Here is a 17919-nt window from a genome sequence, read left to right as displayed (position 1 = left end):
TCCAAACCAGTGTTACTTGAATATTCTGGGCACTTTTCAATCTTATTTTAACTCTGTCCCAACTTTTGTTGAGTGTGTTGCAGCCATCAAATTCTAAATTTGAGTATATCTACAAAATACAATTAAGTTGGTCAGCAAAACTATTGAAAATCTTTTCTTTGTACTTTTGTCAGTTAAATAAGGGTTCACGTGAATTAACATATCACAGATTTTTGTTTTTATTGCATTTTGGAAAATATCCCAACTTTTCTGGAAATGGGGTTTGTAGTTCGGTTTTTCCCTCTGTGTTTGGACTGCTGTTGTAAAGTTAACCAATTTCATGACGTACGCCGGCGATATTAAACGGCGGCACCCAGCACCACGAGCGGCTCGCCGTAATAATGAGCAGACAGAAGGGGAAGGGGAAGGGAGGTAAAGGTGGTTCTCTGACGCTGAACCATACACCCAGGCACTCTGCCTCAGGCTCGGGGAGCGCAATGGACGCCTGGGGGACTGCTGTCCTTGTAGCCGGTCAGCTTTGCGTGCGTGGGGGGGTGGGATACATTACACTCGCCCCCTTGTGCTAACTGCACGGCAGGTCTCAAGACAGCGAGAGAGAGAGAGAGAGAAAGGGTCAGGACAACCACGGATGCTGGAAAGGCGAAATTAAAACAGAAACTGGCGGAAAACTCGAGCAGCATCTGTGGGGTGGGGAGAGAGAGAAGGGATCGTTGAACGTCAACCGATTTCTCCTTCCATGATACCTTCTGGGTGTCAGATTAGAGGATAAAATTGCTCCCTCCGAGAGGACCACAGCCTTGTCGTAGGGTTCAGAGGCTTGCGTGCCTCAATGACCCGGGGAGCTGTGTCGGCTGCGGTCAGGGCCTTGGTAGGGTCACCCATGCCAAACAGGGTCAGAGGGTAGAGGTCAGACTAAGGGTGGTCCACCGGTCCTCCAGGTTCGGGCCTAACAACCCTGGCTGGTCGAACAAGACCGTTACAGAAACGGCAATGAGGAATGCTTCTGCATCTGAGTGTGACGGTATTCCTGAGTCTCCACCCGGGACTTGCACGACTGACAGGAGTGAGAACCGAGAGGGAGCTACCGACACAATGAAGGAAGCCTCGAATACCGCCAGAGATGGAGGACCTTCATCGCTGGGCAATGGGCAGTAAGTCGCTAATAAAATTGTTTCTTTTATTGCAACTTAACTTTCCTACACTTGCTTATAATTTTACATAATCACTTACATGAGTTCAGCGAATTCTCAGTAATTGTAGTGTAGCCATTTCTTCATTTTTCTACAAGTTGTAGGGACGTGTTCGGCTCAGCTTTGTGGGCCGAAGGGCCTGTACTGTGCTGTAGGTTTTCTATGTTTCTCTGCTGAATCCCACCAGTTCACGGGTTACTTCTTATCGTTGGGATGTGCCTTAGCTTCTCTAGTGAGCCAGCTTTAAATTCAGAATCTTCTTTTTTTTTAAAGAAGTCACTTGTGCGTTGGTGAAACGCGCCATTTGCGTTAACGAGAAATGCGACCCAAGGATGCGCCGGTGGGGGGTGAGAGGGGCAGGCACCGTCACGCGTTCCGGCGCCGACGCAGCGTGCCCACAACGTCCGGCAGAGCAACAACAACGCTGGAACTCGGAAGAACGAGGGGTGACCTCATTGAAACCTATCGAATGGTGAAAGGCCTCGATGGAGTGGAATGTGGAGAGGATCGGGGGGGTAGGGGGGTAGTCTGAGACCAGAGGGGACAGCCTCAGAATAGAGAGGGGGGGGTGGTCCTTCTAGAGCGGGGATGAGGAGGATGTCCTTTAGCCCGAGGGCGGAGAATCTGTGGAATCAGTCGCCACAAGCGGCTGTGGAGGCCAAGTCTTTTATAAGGCAGAGATCGGTGGATTCTTGACCGGTCAGGGCGTGAAGCGAAAGGGGGAGGAAACAGGAGATTCGGGGTGGGGGGGGGGAGCTGAGAGGGGAAGATGGGTCAGCCATGATGAAACAGTGGAGCAGATTCGGTGGGCCAAATTCTGCTCCTATATCTGGTCTTAAAAGCAAATTAAAGCTGTTTTTTTTAATTCAGACAGTTCGACTGTAGCCTTCCAAGAAAGTTTCAGCTCCTCTGCAGAAGTTATAACCCACAACTATAATTGTAGACCCGTTTGTAGTGTAAGTCACCCTTTCTCGCTCTCTCTTCCTTACAGTCAGCGGGTCACTCCCCATTATTTTCTTATCCACCGAACACAACCGCTGTCATTACAAGATCTACACCTCATTCTCGACCTCCTCGAGAACTGCGGGTCCAACGCGCTACCAATTTGGAACGGGCTGCCACCCCCCCCCCCCCCCAACAAATCGAACGTCACGCGGCCGGGGAGGGTGGAGGGGGGCGCATAAAAGAGTGGATAAGAGGGTGCAGGGTTCGCTGTCGAATGGAGGGGCCGAGGGGAGGAGAGGTGAGGAAGGAGTTCTGGTAAGTTCGGAGAACAGAAGACCGACAGGATGAGCCGGGGAGGTGTTGGGGGGGGAGGATGGGGACCGTTACATCGCAACCTTTCACAGCCCGAGGCAATTACTTAGCGCCGTGCCCTTGCGGCTACCTGGCGCTCCGAACCAGAGGCGGACTTAGCAATAGGTTTTCGGAGGAGAGACAGACCAGAAGCAAATTATGACACAGCAAACACCGTAGATTATCGGAGCGAGGCCCCTCCCCCTCCGCAGACTCGCGTCGAGCTGCCCAGGTAAGGGGGGGGGGGGGGTTTCCGCAAAGCGCCGGGAGGGGGGGCTGCAACACCGGGGTTGAGAGCAAAATGTCACCAGGACCGTGTGAAGTTTGCGCGAGGTTTCGGAAACACCAAGCCTGCTGACACCTCTGTCAGTTTCCACCCCCCCCCACATCAAAAGCTTTCGGCTACAATTAAACCCCCCCCCCGTTCACCCGAGCTCCTAAATTCGAGCTGCCCACACCCCGGCTTATCCCAATCCTCGGCTCCCCAATCAGAAAAAAAATCCCACCGCACCACGGGAGTGCAGGAGAGGCTTCGCCCATTGACCGAGGCGAGTAGGCCGCAGCCTCCGCCTGAAAAGCCCTACGATGACAGGGCTAAATCTACACAACAAAGAAAAAAAAAATCCGTGCTCCTCAGAAGCACCGCCACTCTCCCCTCAAACCACCCCCCTCCCCAACCCGCCACCAAACCCTTCGCCAGATTTTAAATTAAAAAGCGTCGGCCCCTCCAGGTGGTTGAGCTTCCTCGATCCTACCTTCGCACGGGGGTCCCACGGTAGCGGAGCTCTCTCTCGGAGGAGTGCAAGTCGCTGATGCAGGGGACCAGGGTGACAGGAGGTTCTTTATACCGGCCTGCGTAGCTGGTGGTTTGCTGGATTTCTTTGCAAAACCACTTCCTCTTTCAGCCTCCGCGCAGTCAGCTCCTCCATGCCTCTCATTTGCTAGCAGCCCATCTTCCTCTCCCACCGCCCCCCCTGCGCCGAATCGCCTCCTAACCCCCTCCTTCCTTGGAGACCACAGGCTGGCCTCTATGTGACCCAGGAGCCGGTAAACCGGCGCCCTTCTCCCCCGGGCCTTTATCCGGCAAAGCGGGCCCCCCCCCCCCCCCCGTCTCCATATTTGTCGAGCTCCCGTCCACGGGCCCTGCGTCGCAGGGAATACCTCCCCTCCGCCAGCCCAGCTGCCGCTCAAATCAGAACCCTCCAGGACTGCGAGGGGCCTAGAGCGCACTGGTGCTCCCCTCCTTTTAAGGGGGGGAGGGCGACACCGCATCCTCCACCTCTCCACGGAACTAGGAGCCCCCCCCCCCCCACCGTCCCTGTCCCGGTGAAGCTCCGCACCCTTAAATCTCCTCCCCAGGCGGAATCTGTGCTCAGCACCTGTTCGTGTAAAGACCCCCCCCCCCCCCACTTCGAACGGTCGAGTCAAAACAAAAAGAAAAAATGCTCGGCAGGTCGGGCCGCGACCATGGAGAGTGAAGCACTGATAAGTTAGGAGCCATTCGGCCTATTGAGTTTCCTCCTCCATTCCATCAAGACTGATTGTTTTACCCCTCACAACCCCATTCTGCCTGCAACCTTTGACACCCATCAAGGGCCTAGCTTCCTCTGCTTCAAATGACCCGGCCTCCACAGCCATCTGTGGCAACGAATTCCACAGATTCACCCCCCCCCCCCCACCCCGGCTGACAGAAGTCCCTCCTCGTCCCTGTCCAAGAAAAACTTGGACAGGTACGTGGATGGGAGGGGTCTGGAGGGATATGGGCCGGGTGCAGGTCAGTGGGACGAGGCAGAAAAATGGTTCCGCACAGCCAGGAAGGGCCGAAAGGCCTGTTTCTGTACTGTGATGTTCTATGGTTCTAAGGGGACTTGCTTGCATTCTGCGTCCTCTGCTCTCAGGACCCCCAACACTTTTGCAACCATCCTTCCCACGCCCACTAGGCCCTTCGACATTCGGAGGATCCCAGCGGGATTGGCCTACATTCTTCCACACTCCAGTGAACCACAAAACGGGCCTCGTGTGTCAGGCTTCTCATTCCCGCGATCATCCTGGTGAACCCCTACCCCCGCGCCAGACCCTCGCCAACGCCTGCACGCCATCCCTTAGACGAGGGGCCCGAAACTGCTGGCAACACTCCCAGTGGGGCCTGACCCACGTCTCTCTCGGCGTCACACCCTCCAGTTTACGATATAGGGGATCTCGCTTGGTACAGGAGGAGGATGGATGTAAAACGGAGAGAGGCAGAGATTGGACAACCAGGGTAGATGAGGGGGCCGACTTTACGGTGGTTGGAGAAGAGTAGGTGGGGGGGGGGAATGTCAGAGTTAGTTTTAAAAAAAACACAGAGGGTGGTAGGTGCGAGGAACACACTGGCAGGGGTGGTGGCAAGAGGCAGATACCCAGTAAACTCAAGACACTGGGGGGTGTGGCAGAACGAAGGGATCTAGGAAGACAGGTCCATAATCCATTGAAAGTCACAGGTAGATAGGGCCGTAAAGAGAGATTTTTGCCACATTGGCCTTCATAGTGTACTGAGGACAGGAGATGGGACCTTATGTTGAAGTTGTACAAGACGTTGGTGAGGTCTAATTTGGAGTATTGAGTGCAGTTTTGGTCACCGACCTACAGGAAAGATGTGAACAAGGATGGACGAGTGCAGAGAAAATTTACAAGAATATTGCCGGGTCTGGAGGTCCTGAGTTGTAAGGAAAGGTTAGGACTTTATTCCTTGGAATGTACAAGGTTGAGAGGAGGTTTTGTTAGAGGTGTACAAAATTATGAGGGGCAACACACACATAATGCTGGTGGAACGCAGCAGGCCAGGCAGCATCTATAGGGAGAAGCGCTGCCGACGTTTCGGGCCGAGACCCTTCGTCAGGACTAACTGAAAGGAAAGATACTAAGAGATTTGAAAGTAGTGGGGGGGAGGGGGAAATCCAAAATGATAGGAGAAGACCGGAGGGGGTGGGATGAAGCTGAGAGCTGGAAAGGTGATTGGTGAAAGTGATATAGAGCTGGAGAAGGGAAAGGATCCTGGGACGAGAGGCCTCAGGAGAAAGAAAGTGGGAGGGAGCACCAGAGGGAGATGGAGATCAGGCAAACAACTAAATATGTCAGGGATGGGATAAGAAGGGGAGGAGGGGCATTAACAGAAGTTAGAGAAGTCAATGTTCATGCCATCAGGTTGGAGGCTACCCAGCCGGTATATAAGGTGTTGTTCCTCCAACCTGAGTGTGGCTTCATTTTGACCGTAGAGGAGGCCATGGATAGACATATCAGAATGGGAATGGGACGTGGAATTGGGAGATCCTGCTTTCTCTGGCAAAATTATGAGGGGTAGAGCCAAGCTGGTTTTTCCCTCTGAGGCTGGGCAGGGCTACAACCAAAGGTCGCGGGTTAAGGGTGAAAGGTGAGAAGTTTAAGGGGGACCGCGAGGGGAAACTTCTTCACTCAGAGCGTGGTGAGAGAGTGGGACGAGCTGCCGGTGCAAGTGGTGCATGCGAGCGCGATTTTGGATAGGGACGCGGGTGACAGGGGCATGGAGGGCGACGGTCCCCGGGGGCAGGTCGGTGGGAGTGGGCAGTTCTTGGCATGGACTAGATGGGCCAAAGGGCCTGCTTCTGTGCTGTACTTCTCCATGACTCTATCCGGGAGATCTAAGAGACTCTTGGAAAGGTACGTAGATAAAAAAAAGTGGTGGGCTATAATGGGAGGGGAGGGTTAGATTGATCTTGGGGTAGGTTCAAAGGTCGAAGGGCCTGTACTGTTTGATCTATGTTCCAACCCTCTCAGAATGAATGCTAACATTGCACTCTCTTGGCCAAAGTACTGTACCGTACTCGTTCTACCCCTGTGAGAGGGTGGGAGGGATGGGAGTACGACTCATTCTACCCCAGTGAGAGGGTTGGAGGGAGGGAGTTTGACATTCTACCCCAGCGAGAGGGTCGGAGGGAGGGAGTTTGACTCATTCTACCCCAGTGAGAGGGTCGGAGGGAGGGAGTTTGACATTCTACCCCAGTGAGAGGGTCGGAGGGAGGGAGTTTGACTCATTCTACCCCAGTGAGAGGGTCGGAGGGAGGGAGTTTGACTCATTCTACCCCAATGAGCGGGTCGGAGGGAGGGAGTTTGACTCATTCTACCCCAGTGAGAGGGTCGGAGGGAGAGAGTTTGACTCATTCTACCCCAGTGAGAGGGTCGAAGGGAGAGAGTTTGACATTCTACCCCAGTGAGAGGGTCAGAGGAGACGGAATTCTGCTCGTTCTACCCCAGTGAGCGGGTCGGAGGGACGGAGTTTGACTCATTCTACCCCATGAGAGGGTCAGAGGGACGGAGTTTGACTCATTCTACCCCAGTGAGCGGGTCGGAGGGACGGAGTTTGACTCATTCTACCCCAGTGAGAGGTCGGAGGGAGGGAGTTTGACTCATTCTACCCCAGTGAACGGGTCGGAGGGATGGAGTTTGACTCATTCTACCGCAGTGAGAGGTCGGAGGGATGGGAGTTCGACTCATTCTACCCCAGTGAGAGGGTCGGAGGGAGGGAGTTTGACTCATTCTACCCCAGTGAGCGGGTCATAGGGAGGGAGTTCGACTCCTTCTACCCCAGTGAGAGGGTCGGAGGGACGCAGTTCGACTCATTCTACCCCAGTGAGCGGGTGGGAGGGAGGGAGTTTGACTCGTTCTACCCCAGTGAGAGGGTCGGAGGGACAGTTAGACTCGTTCTACCCCAGTGAGCGGGTTGGAGGGAGGGAGTTTGACTCGTTCTATCCCAGTGAGAGGTCGGAGGGGATGGAGTTCGACTCATTCTACCCCAGTGAGCGGGTTGGAGGGAGGGAGTTCGACTCATTCTACCCCAGTGAGAGGGTCAGTGGGATGGAATTCGACTCATTCTATCCCAGTGAGCAGGTCGGAGGGAGGGAGTTTGACTCATTCTACCCCAGTGAGAGGTCGGAGGGGATGGAGTTCGACTCATTCTACCCCAGTGAGCGGGTTGGAGGGAGGGAGTTTGACTCATTCTACCCCAGTGAGTGGGTCAGAGGGACAGAGTTCAAGACGCACTCCAGCCTGAAGTGGAGAACAGATAGGAATGAGGGAGATTTCACCCTCCCCAGGTTCTGCTGGTCTCCTGTGACCCCGGACTGCGTGAGGCCGTGTGTGAAATGGGGTCTCTGAGATGTGGGGGGGGGGGGGGAGTAGAGAGAGAAAAAAATCGATACCCTAGTCTAATAGGACTAATCAAAATAGGACATATGTGGTAAATGGTAGGGCACTGAGGAATGCAGTAGAACAGGGTGATCTAGGAATAATGGTGCATAGTTCCCTGAAGGTGGAATCTCATGTGGATAGGGTGGTGAAGAAAGCTTTTGGTATGCTGGCCTTTCTAAATCAGAGCATTGAGTATAGGAGTTGAGATGTAATGTTAAGATTGTACAAGGCATCGGTGAGGCCAAATTTGGAGTATTGTGTACAGTTCTGGTCACCAAGTTACAGGAAAGATGTCAACAAAATAGAGAGAGTACAGAGAAGATTTACTAGAATGTTACTTGGGTTTCAGCGCCCAAGTTACAGGGAAAGGTTGAACAAGTTAGGTCGTTATTCTTTGGAGCGTAGAAGGTTGAGGGGGGACTTGATAGAGGTATTTAAAATTATGAGGGGGATAGATAGAGTTGACATGGATAGGCTTTTTCCATTGAGGGTAGGGGAGATTCAAACAAGAGGACATGAGTTGAGAGTTAAGGGGCAAAAGTTTAGGGGTAACATGAGGGGGAACTTCTTTACTCAGAGAGTGGTGGCTGTGTGGAACGAGCTTCCAGCAGAAGTGGTAGAGGCAGGTTCGGTATTGTCATTGAAAGTAAAATCGGATAGGGATATGGACAGAAAAGGAATGGAGGGTCATGGGCTGAGTGCAGGTCGGTGGGACTAGGTGAGAGTAAGCGTTTGGCACGGACTAGAAGGGCCGAGATGGCCCGTTTCCGTGCTGTGGTTGTTATATGGTTGTACGGTCTGCCCCCTCCCCTGACCACTGAAGTAATGGCAGAGAGGCTTCAGCCAGCTCCATTTTGCAAGCAGTTACCATGGAGAACACAAGCCCTTGCCTCAGGAAGGTTGCATCCATCATTAAGTTCTTTTACCACCCAGGACGTGCCCCCTCTCCTCTTTACTACCATCCTCCCGGAGCTACTGGAGCTTGAAGACGTATATTCAACATTGTATTAATGACCTCTTCCCCTCCACCATCAGATCTCCAAACCCCTTAACAACACCACACTCAGGTTGGAGGACCAACACCTGGGTAGCCTCCAACCTGAAGGCATTAACATCAATTCCTCACACTTCCAGTAACTGCCCTCCACCTCATTCCCACTTCTCTCTATCTCCTAACCTGCCCATCACCTCCCCCCTGGTGCTCCTTCCCTTCCCCTTTCATCCATGGCCTTCCGATCACACTCCCCACTTCTCCAGCCTGCTACCTCTTTCACCCCATCGACTTCCCAGCTCTGCACTTCACCCCATCCTCCCTCTCCCGGTTCTACCTATCATCTACCCCCTCGTACATCTTCCTCCCCACCTTCTTACCCTGACTTCTCATCTTTCTCCCCCGGGAGGTTTGACGGAGGGACGATCCAGGCCAGATATGGAACTGTTACACGTAATTCGAAGGAAGCATCGGAAGGGTGGATTAGCCCTTTGACCTTTAACCCTGAATTGTCCTATGACCTTTAGCATATAAAATACCGTGTAGCGTCGGGCCAGGCAGACCCCTTGCTCTGAAAGGGTCTCCACTACAGGCCCTTCAGCCCTCCATGTTGTGCCGACCCATACAATCCTTAAAAAAAAGTACTGAACCCACACTATCCCATAACCTTCCATTTTTCTTTCATCCATGTGTCTGTCCAAGAGGCTCTTAAATACCCCTAATGTTTCAGCCTCCACCACCATCCCTGGCAAGTCATTCCAGGCACTCACAACCCTCTGTTTAAAAAAAACTTACCCCTGATGTCTCCCCTAAACTTCCCTCCCTTAATTTTGTACATATACCCTCGGGTGTTTGCTGGTGCCCTGGGAAACAGGTACTGACTATCCACCCTATCTATGCCTCTCATAATCTTGTAGACCTCTATCAAGTCCCCTCTCATTCTTCTACGCTCCAAAGAGAAAAGTCCCAGCTCTGCTAACCTTGCTTCATATGCCTTGTTCTCCAAACCAGGCAACATCCTGGTAAGTCTCCTCTGCACCCTCTCCACATCCTTCCTATAGTGAGGCGACCAGAATTGAAGAATTCTTGCAGAATTCTTTCCCAATATTGAACTGTACTGGGGTGGAGGTACAGAGAGGAGGTGTGAGGTGCTCCTTCCCTCCGCTGGCCTGCAGGTCACCCTTGGGCGAGGTGTAGCACCCGCTTAGCCCTCTGATCGGGGTCACGTGAAGCCGTGGGAGCACGTGGCGGATGCTCACACGAGCATCCAGTGCTTATCGCAAATCCTGTTTATGTGACCACTGACATCGGGCAGACAATCTCTGAAGAGTATTGATAACGGCTGGGGGGGGTGGTGGGGTCACCCGCCTTTCAAGTCTGCCCGGAAAGGCGGCTTTGGTGAACCACCCCTGCGGAAAAATTAGCCAAGAACGACGGTGGCCTTGAGGGAAGACCGTGACTGTACTACTGCCACGCTAAAGCAAATTCATTCTACCCCAGAGAGTCCCCGGTTCCATACACCCTCGACAGCAGGCAGGCCCAGACCGGTCTTACTTCACAAACCACCCCCCTGCGCACCCCCCCCTCCCACAATCCAGTGACTCAGTAACCCCTGGGCCACCCCTTTGCGCCTCTCAGCTGTCTCGCTGCGCAGAGGCCGAGCTGCCTCACACCCACACAGACCACACAACCAGACGAGCTGGCCCCTGACTGCAGGGAAGGAGGGGGTTGGGGGAGGTGCACATGCCACTGTCTGACTCCGGAGTTTTGAGGTTGACGAGAGTTCAGAGCTCCACATTCGGAGGTGTGAACACCACTGATAGCCTGTTCCGATCTAACCGCGCAGACGCCTCAGCCAAAAAAGATCTCACAACTTCCTCCAGAGGCCCGTCCTTGTTGACCCTTTCCAATTTTTATTGATAGAAACGTGGAAATCTACAGCATGCTACCCACAACATTGTGCCGACCGTGAAACCTACTCTAGAAGCTGCCTGGAATTTCTGCACCACATAGCCCTCTGTTTGCTAAGCTCTCTACGAGTCTCTTAAAAGACGCTATTGTATCCGCCTCCACCACCATCTCTGGCAGTGCATTCTACTCACTGTATGTACCTCGTTCCTACTCCCCAGCACCTTAAAACTGTGCCCCTTCATGTCAGCCATTTCAGCCCTGGGAAAAATCCACACGATCAATGCCTCTCGTCATCTTGTACACCTCTGTCAGGTCACCTCTCATCCTCCGTCGCTCCAAGGAGAAAAGGCTGAGTTCACTCAACCTATTCTCATAAGGCATGCTCCCCAATCCAGGCAACATCCTTGTAAATCTCCTCTGCACCCTTTCTATGGCTTCCACATCCTTCCTGTAGTGAGGCGACCAGAACTGAGCACGGTACTCCAAGTGGGGTCTGACCAGGGTCCTATATAGCTGCAACATTACCTCTCAACTCCTAAACTCAATCCCATGATTGATGAAGGCCAATACACCGTATGCCCTCTTAACCACAGAGTCAACCTGCGTGGCAGCTTTGAGTGTCCTATGGACTTGGACCCCAAGATCCCTCTGATCACTCGCCTCAGAGTTCGGTGCTGGTGTCACCGCACCACGGACGGTTTTCAAGGAAAACCGTGCAGGGGAGGCTTTTCGGCACACATGACAGTTTTATACGAGGCCAAACCGTTCCCCAGGGAGGATGGGGCCCTGACACCTCCATAATGGCTCCCCGGCAGCCGCCGTGGAAACGGGAGTGGAAAGGGGTTTGGGACCACCGGTTGACAGGCTGCGCCGTGGGCTCGGGACAGGGACACGAGCTGTTGAGGGCCCGAGGCAGCAAGCTAGATGTTGGAGGAACTCGGCGGGCAGAGGGATGGGGAGAAGAGGACAGTCGCGATTCCTGGCAAAATGGCGCCTGCTTTTTGTGGCGGGAGACCACGACCAGCCGGTGGGGGAGACACACCTCAATCCCTGGTCTCCCTTCTAGGCTCTGGTAGATGTGCAACCCTCCGGTGCATCCCAGGGCTGTGATCCTGCCCCCCCCACCCCCGATGCTGGACAGTGGGAGGGTGTGGATTGAGGTATTCGGGTCAGGACGGAGCTCGGACTGGGGCTGTCGAAAAATTGACTACTTTTTGTCAAAACAGGTTGATGGGGGGAGGAGAGAGGGGGAAGAGAAGGAGGAGAGGGGGAGGGGAGAGGAGGGGGAGGAGATGGGGATGAGAGGAGGGAGAAGGGAGAGAGGAGGAGGGGGAAAGGGGAGAGTGGAGAGAGGCAAGGGAGAGGGGAGAGGAGGAGAAGGGAGAGGTTGGAGGGGGATGAGAGGAAGGAGGAGGGAGAGAGGGGGAAGGAGCAGGAGGGGAAAGGGAGAGGAGGAGAAGAGAGGGGAGAAGAGGAGTAGAGGGGAGAGGAGGGCAAGCGGGGCAGAGAGGGGATGAGAGGAGGGGGTAGAGGCGAGCAGGGAGGGGGAGGGGAAAGGAGAGGGGAGAGTGGGAGAGGGGTGAGGAGGGGAAGAGGAGGGAGAGGGGAAGAGGAGGAGAAGAGGGACAGAGGGGGATGAGCAGGAGGGGTCAGAGAACTGTGAGAGGAGAGGGAGGAGGGGAGGGAGAGAGGGTGAGAAGGAGAGATTGAGGGTAATGGGGAGGTGAGAGGGGTGAGAGAAGAGGTGGGAGGGGAGAGGAGGGTACAAGGGTAGAGGAGGTGGGAGGGGAGAAGGGGAGAGTGGGGAGAGAGAAGGAGAGGAGGGGGAGGGAGATAGTGTAAAAAGACGGACAGAGAGAGAGATAAAGAGTGTGAGAGGGGAGGGAGAAAACAAAATGGGATTTGAGGGGGAGGAGCGATGGGTGGAGGCAGGTCAAGGGGGCAGAGGGAATAGGAACAAAGGAAGGGTGAAGAGGGAGGGACAGAGGATATTTCAAACACACGCAGGCAGAGGGGAAGTGACAGTGGGTGTGACAGACACCAGAAAAGAGACAAAGGCCGGCAGGATAGAGTAAGCATCTGGAAAGCCACATGGATAAAAATCACAAATGTAACTTTTACGCGTCGGGATGGCTGTGTGTGCTTTCCTCCTTCCTCAGAGTCGAGCCTCACTTCAACAGGGTGAAGAGAACTAGGCCGAGTTCTCCCTGTGATAGAACTAGGCCGAGGGAGCCCCAAGAGCACCGTGGGAGGGCAGTGAGGAGGGAGCCCCAGGCCGTGGAAGGGGCAGTGGGGAAGGAAATTCATGGCGTTACGAATAATCCTTCGACTGATACTGTTAAACCCAAGCCCGCACACTTTCCCCAATCACATACGGTATATATCACACCTTTACCGTGGTCAAAGATCCCCCCCCCCGACAAGAAATGGCCTAAACTTCCCCTTCTGATACCTGCTGAGCCTCCACGTCCTGGGTCACAAAATGACCCCCGGCTCGCCGCCCGAGGCCAAGCCCAGCAGAAGCTCGGGCGGGACGCTTGGAGATGAACAGCACCCCCACCCCCCCCCCACCCAGCATCATGCGACCAAGCTCGCTTGGGGCCGTGGCAGCCCAGTGCCAGTGACCAAGGTGCGCAGGAGAGGCAGGAGGGGGCCTCTGGTAGAGGGCCCGGCCCTGCAAACAATGCTTAGGCCGCAGGCTGACCAGCAGAGTACATCCTACTATTCGTCTCTCCCAGCATCACGCGCGCCCTCCCCTCCCTCCACCGAACAAACAGGTTGGGAGTACAATGCCCTTGGCGACTTCCTCACTTGTGCTGGGCTGCATTCAACTTGAGGCCCAGTTTGGCGTCAAGGCCTGCCTTGGCGGCGTTGCCATGGCGACGCCCTCTTTTAACACCATCTTCTCCTCCCGAGCAGGCCAAACTACTCGAGGCCTGAAAAAACGACCGGTTGACTGCTCTCCCCCAACTCCAAATATACATCCTGACACCAAAGGTTTTGGGGATTTCAAAGCCTAGACTTAGCCCCCTCCACCCCATCCTACTGCAGTTTGACTTCTCAAAGCACGACATCCCACACTTATCAGAAATGAACACCATCCGCCACTCCTTGGTCCACTTACTGGCCTAGATCCCCGCGAGTTTTTCCACAGATACCCTTCACTATGATACCACCTGCTCCAGTGTCATCAGACGCGCCTCGTACGACAAACGGCAACGTCTCGGTACCTTGTCGCACACCAAAAGTCATAGAACATGGAAGAGTACAGCACAGGAACAGGCAGTTCAGCCTGCAGGGTTGTTCTGCACCAGCTAAAAATCTAAAACAAACAGTAATCCCTCCTCCCTACACCATGTCAACATCCCTCCATCTCCCTCACATCCACGTGCCTATCTTTAAAGCCTCTACCACCACACCAGGCATCAACCACTCTCTGAGGAAAAGACTCGCCCCTCACACCGTCATTGCATGCCCTCTAGTATTAGAAATGGATACTCCCTGTCCTCTCATTATCTTATAAAACTCCGTCAGATTTCCGGCACCCCGGAGAAAACAGCCCAAGTTTGTCCATACGCCCGGTCCGCTGTGTATCCAGTTTTGCATATCACTCTCTTCCCCCCCCCCGACCCCCGCAACCCTGACTCCTCATCTTTTTCTCCCCCTCCAGTCCTGCCAAAGGGTCTCGGCCCGAAACGTCGACTGTTCACTCTTTTCCACAGATGCTGCCCGGCCTGCCGAGCTTTCCCCCCAGCACTTTGCGTGGGTTTCTGAAGATCTTCTCTCGTGATAAAATCCTTCTTTTAGGGTCTTTTTTTTTGGAGTACACAGCGAGGAATAGGCCCTTTGAGACACATCAGATAGCAGCCTCCCGATTTAATCCCCACCTAATCGCGGGACAGTTTACAATGACGAATTAACCGACCCACCGGTAGGGCTTTGGACTCTGGGAGGAAACCCACACGGTCACGGGGAGAACGTATAAACTCCTTAGAGACGGCGGAGGGGATTGAACCCGGGTCACCGGTCCTGTGAAGTGTTGTGCTAACCACTACGCTACTGTGTCCGCCTTGCGTGCCAACCGCAGGGCCAGCTCTCCCTGGCACGATCTAACCCGCCAGTCTAGTTTTCCCACACGGGACCTTGTCTGCTTGCACCACACCTACCTGCTTGGTGACCTCTTCAAAAATAACACTCTCAGCAGATTTGTCAGACACGATTTGCCACATTGGATATCCCTAACCAGTCCATGTCAATATAACTCCCCCCCTACCCCTTTACTTCTCCCCCATTCCCCCCTTCAGAGTCCCCACCAAATTATGCAGTACTGGGTAATTTGCCTCCCTGGTCTGTGGTTCCCTGCCTGGTCTCTGTTGCCCCTTCTTAGCAAGGAGAAAGGTAGGGAGTGAGAGAGAGAGAGAGAGCGGGGGTGAGGGGGAACAGGGAGGGGGTGTAGAGGGACGGGCGAGGAGGGGGAGAGGGAGGGTAGCAATATTCGTGCAGACAGGGGAACATTCTCAGGGAGAAACATGCAGAGCAGAGAGAGAGAGAGACAGAGACAGGGAGAGAGGCAGGGAGACAGGGAGACACACAGAGACAGGGAGAGAGGCAGGGAGACAGGGAGAGAGACACGGAGACAGGGAGAGAGGCAGAGAGACAGGGAGAGAGACATGGAGACAGGGAAAGAGGCAGAGAGACAGACACAGAGACAGGGAGAGAGAGACAGAGTCAGAGGCACAGAGACAGGGAGAGAGAGACAGAGACAGGGAGAGAGGGGGAGACAGGGAGACACACAGACAGGGAGAGAGACAGGGAGACACACAGAGACAGGGAGTCAGAGACAGGGAGAGAGGCAGAGCGAGAGACAGGGAGAGACACAGAGACAGGGAGAGAGGCAGAGCGAGAGACAGGGAGAGACACAGAGACAGGGAGAGACACAGAGCGAGAGACAGGGAGAGACACAGAGACAGGGAGAGAGGCAGAGCGAGAGACAGGGAGAGACACAGAGACAGGGAGAGACACAGAGACGGGGAGAGAGACACAGAGACAGGGTGAGAGGCAGGGAGAGACACAGGGAGAGACACAGAGACAGGGAGAGAGGTAGAGAGAGAGACAGGGAGAGAGACACAGAGACAGGGAGAGACACAGGGAGAGAGGCAGAGGGACAGAGGGAGCCAGAGACACGGGTCACCTTGCAGCTATCACTCTGGAAGAGATTTACAAGACTCAGCTCACGATTAAGAGATTCAACAGAGGACAGATATGCCCGTTGTACAAAAGATTAAGATCAGAGTAACTAGGACTACATCGCTCGGCCGGGAACTCGATGAGAAATACCTTTATCCGGAGAGAGAGCGGAGCGCGGACCTGCTGGCCCGGGCGGGCGCCCCGCGGTTCGGACCGGAGCGAAGATCCCTCGGCACTGTCAAAGCAACACTCCCAGGGCGGGGGGCGGGGGCAGAGAGCGGAGCTCCCTCTCCTCCCCCCCGTCACATCATACACTCCCAGGGCAGGGACAGGAGGTTAGACGGGGTAAAGTTTCCTCTGCGCGATCCCGTCCAGGGCAGGGTCACTCGGAAGCGGGGGTGGGGGGGGGGGGGGATGAGCAGGTTGGGAGCGCCGCCGGCGGAGGGGGCCATCCAGCAGGATTCCCAGAGACAGGAAGAGTGACTTGGAGCTGGCGTTCCGTGGCCGGTTTCCAGGCACAGCGGAGGTCAGATATCCTCAGGAACTCCGGGCCGCGCTTCCCGCTCGCTAAAGATAGACCCGTGGGCAGGGCAGCCGGTGGCGGCTGGGGAGGGGGGCGGCGGTGAGATCCCACCGCCCGGCGGGGTGGGGTAGGGGGTTCCTCCCCAGCCTCGTGGCGGCCCAGTGCAGAGAAGGGCAGGGAGAAGCGGACTCGCAATGCCACTTGGAGGTGGCGCGGGGGGTTGGGGTGGGGGGGTGGGGGGGGGGTGTGGAGATGGCCGGCGGGACACACAGAATCGATGGCCAGAGATGAACCGGCGGGAGCGCAGGAGATTGTGCAGATGCTGGGAATCACAGCCAAAACACACACTCTGAGCCGAGACCCCTCATGGTCTCACACACACACACGGGAACAGGTGCACGCACACCTCCACGGGGCGTCCGGGCACGATTATTCACCGAACCGCTCCGAAGGAGATTCCCTAAGGTTGTTGCAATGGGGACAAGCCCTCAGTGCCTATTAAACGCTCCCAAAGGCGCGGATCTCAAACAGCCTCCGAGAACCAAGCCCAGCTCCCGCCCTGCAGGTGCGGCTAAACCCCGCACTGGCCCGAGGAGGGGCAAAATCGGGTTACCGGCGCCCTAAAGACGGTCGCGTCGGGCAGATGGGGCTCGTCATACCCGTGTGGTTGGCAGCTCACCCAGGACAGGGGGAAAGTCTGATCTCAAACCTCCGCTGCCTTCGGGAGTAAAACCCGAGGAATAATCCGGAGCTGGGGTCCCTGGGGCAGTCCGACGGTGACCGGCAGCCTCCTGCCACCCCCCGGGGCCAAACTTGTATCGGCCGCGTTGGGTTCACCGGAGGCACGGGGTGGCGGGGCCGGCTGGGTCTCTACATCCCACTGCCTGGCCTAAACCGTCCCCGACCGGCCGAGGGTCTCTCTCGCTCCGGCGAATCAGATTAAACTCGCTGCTCCTGGCCAGTCTCCAAGCTGAGCACTGCCCCAGGCTGTACATCTGCCCACTGACAGTACACAGCCAGACGGGACACAAACACACTGAAAACACAGCATCGTTGAATATATCTCTACCCCGCGCCGCTCACCAACAAACACGCACACACATACACACACACACACACACACACAGACACACACACTCACACACACATACTCAAACACACACACACACACACACACACACATACACACACACACACACAGACACACACACTCACAGACACACACACTCACACACACACACTCACTCACACACACACACACACACACTGACACACACACTCACACACACACACACACTCACACACACACACACACACACAGACACACACACTCACAGACACACACACTCACACACACATACTCAAACACACACACTCACTCACACACACACACACACACACTGACACACACACTCACACACACATACTCAAACACACACACACTCACTCAGACACACACACTCACTCAGACACACACACTCTCACACACACACACACTCACATACACACACTCACACACACACACACTCACTCAGACACACACACACACTCACTCAGACACACACACACCCAGACACACACTCACACACACACACTCACTCACACACACACACACACTC

The 17919-nt window shown here is 55.0% G+C and overlaps 1 protein-coding gene across 5 annotated transcripts in view; it reads right to left on the bottom strand.

Annotated features, from left to right (window-relative positions):
• zmp:0000001168 (signal-induced proliferation-associated protein 1) overlaps positions 1 to 17919 on the bottom strand; it is a 233755-nt gene that overhangs the window by 115016 nt on the left and 100820 nt on the right. Inside the window, exon 1 of one of the 5 annotated variants that reach the window (XM_059955269.1) lies at positions 15928 to 16088. The exons of 1 other annotated variant lie outside the window; for it this stretch is intronic. The gene's annotated coding sequence lies outside the window, so the exon portion shown is untranslated. Of the gene's footprint in view, positions 1 to 3241; positions 3411 to 15927; positions 16089 to 17919 lie in introns of those variants that run through there. 3 more of the 5 variants (XM_059955264.1, XM_059955266.1, XM_059955265.1) reach the window with 3 other exon arrangements.

The sequence above is a fragment of the Hypanus sabinus genome, chromosome 31 (genome assembly GCF_030144855.1).
Source record: "Hypanus sabinus isolate sHypSab1 chromosome 31, sHypSab1.hap1, whole genome shotgun sequence".
In the NCBI taxonomy this organism is placed as follows: domain Eukaryota; kingdom Metazoa; phylum Chordata; class Chondrichthyes; order Myliobatiformes; family Dasyatidae; genus Hypanus; species Hypanus sabinus.
Note: the sequence above shows the minus strand (reverse complement) of the source record. Positions and strands in the feature narration are given on the sequence as shown.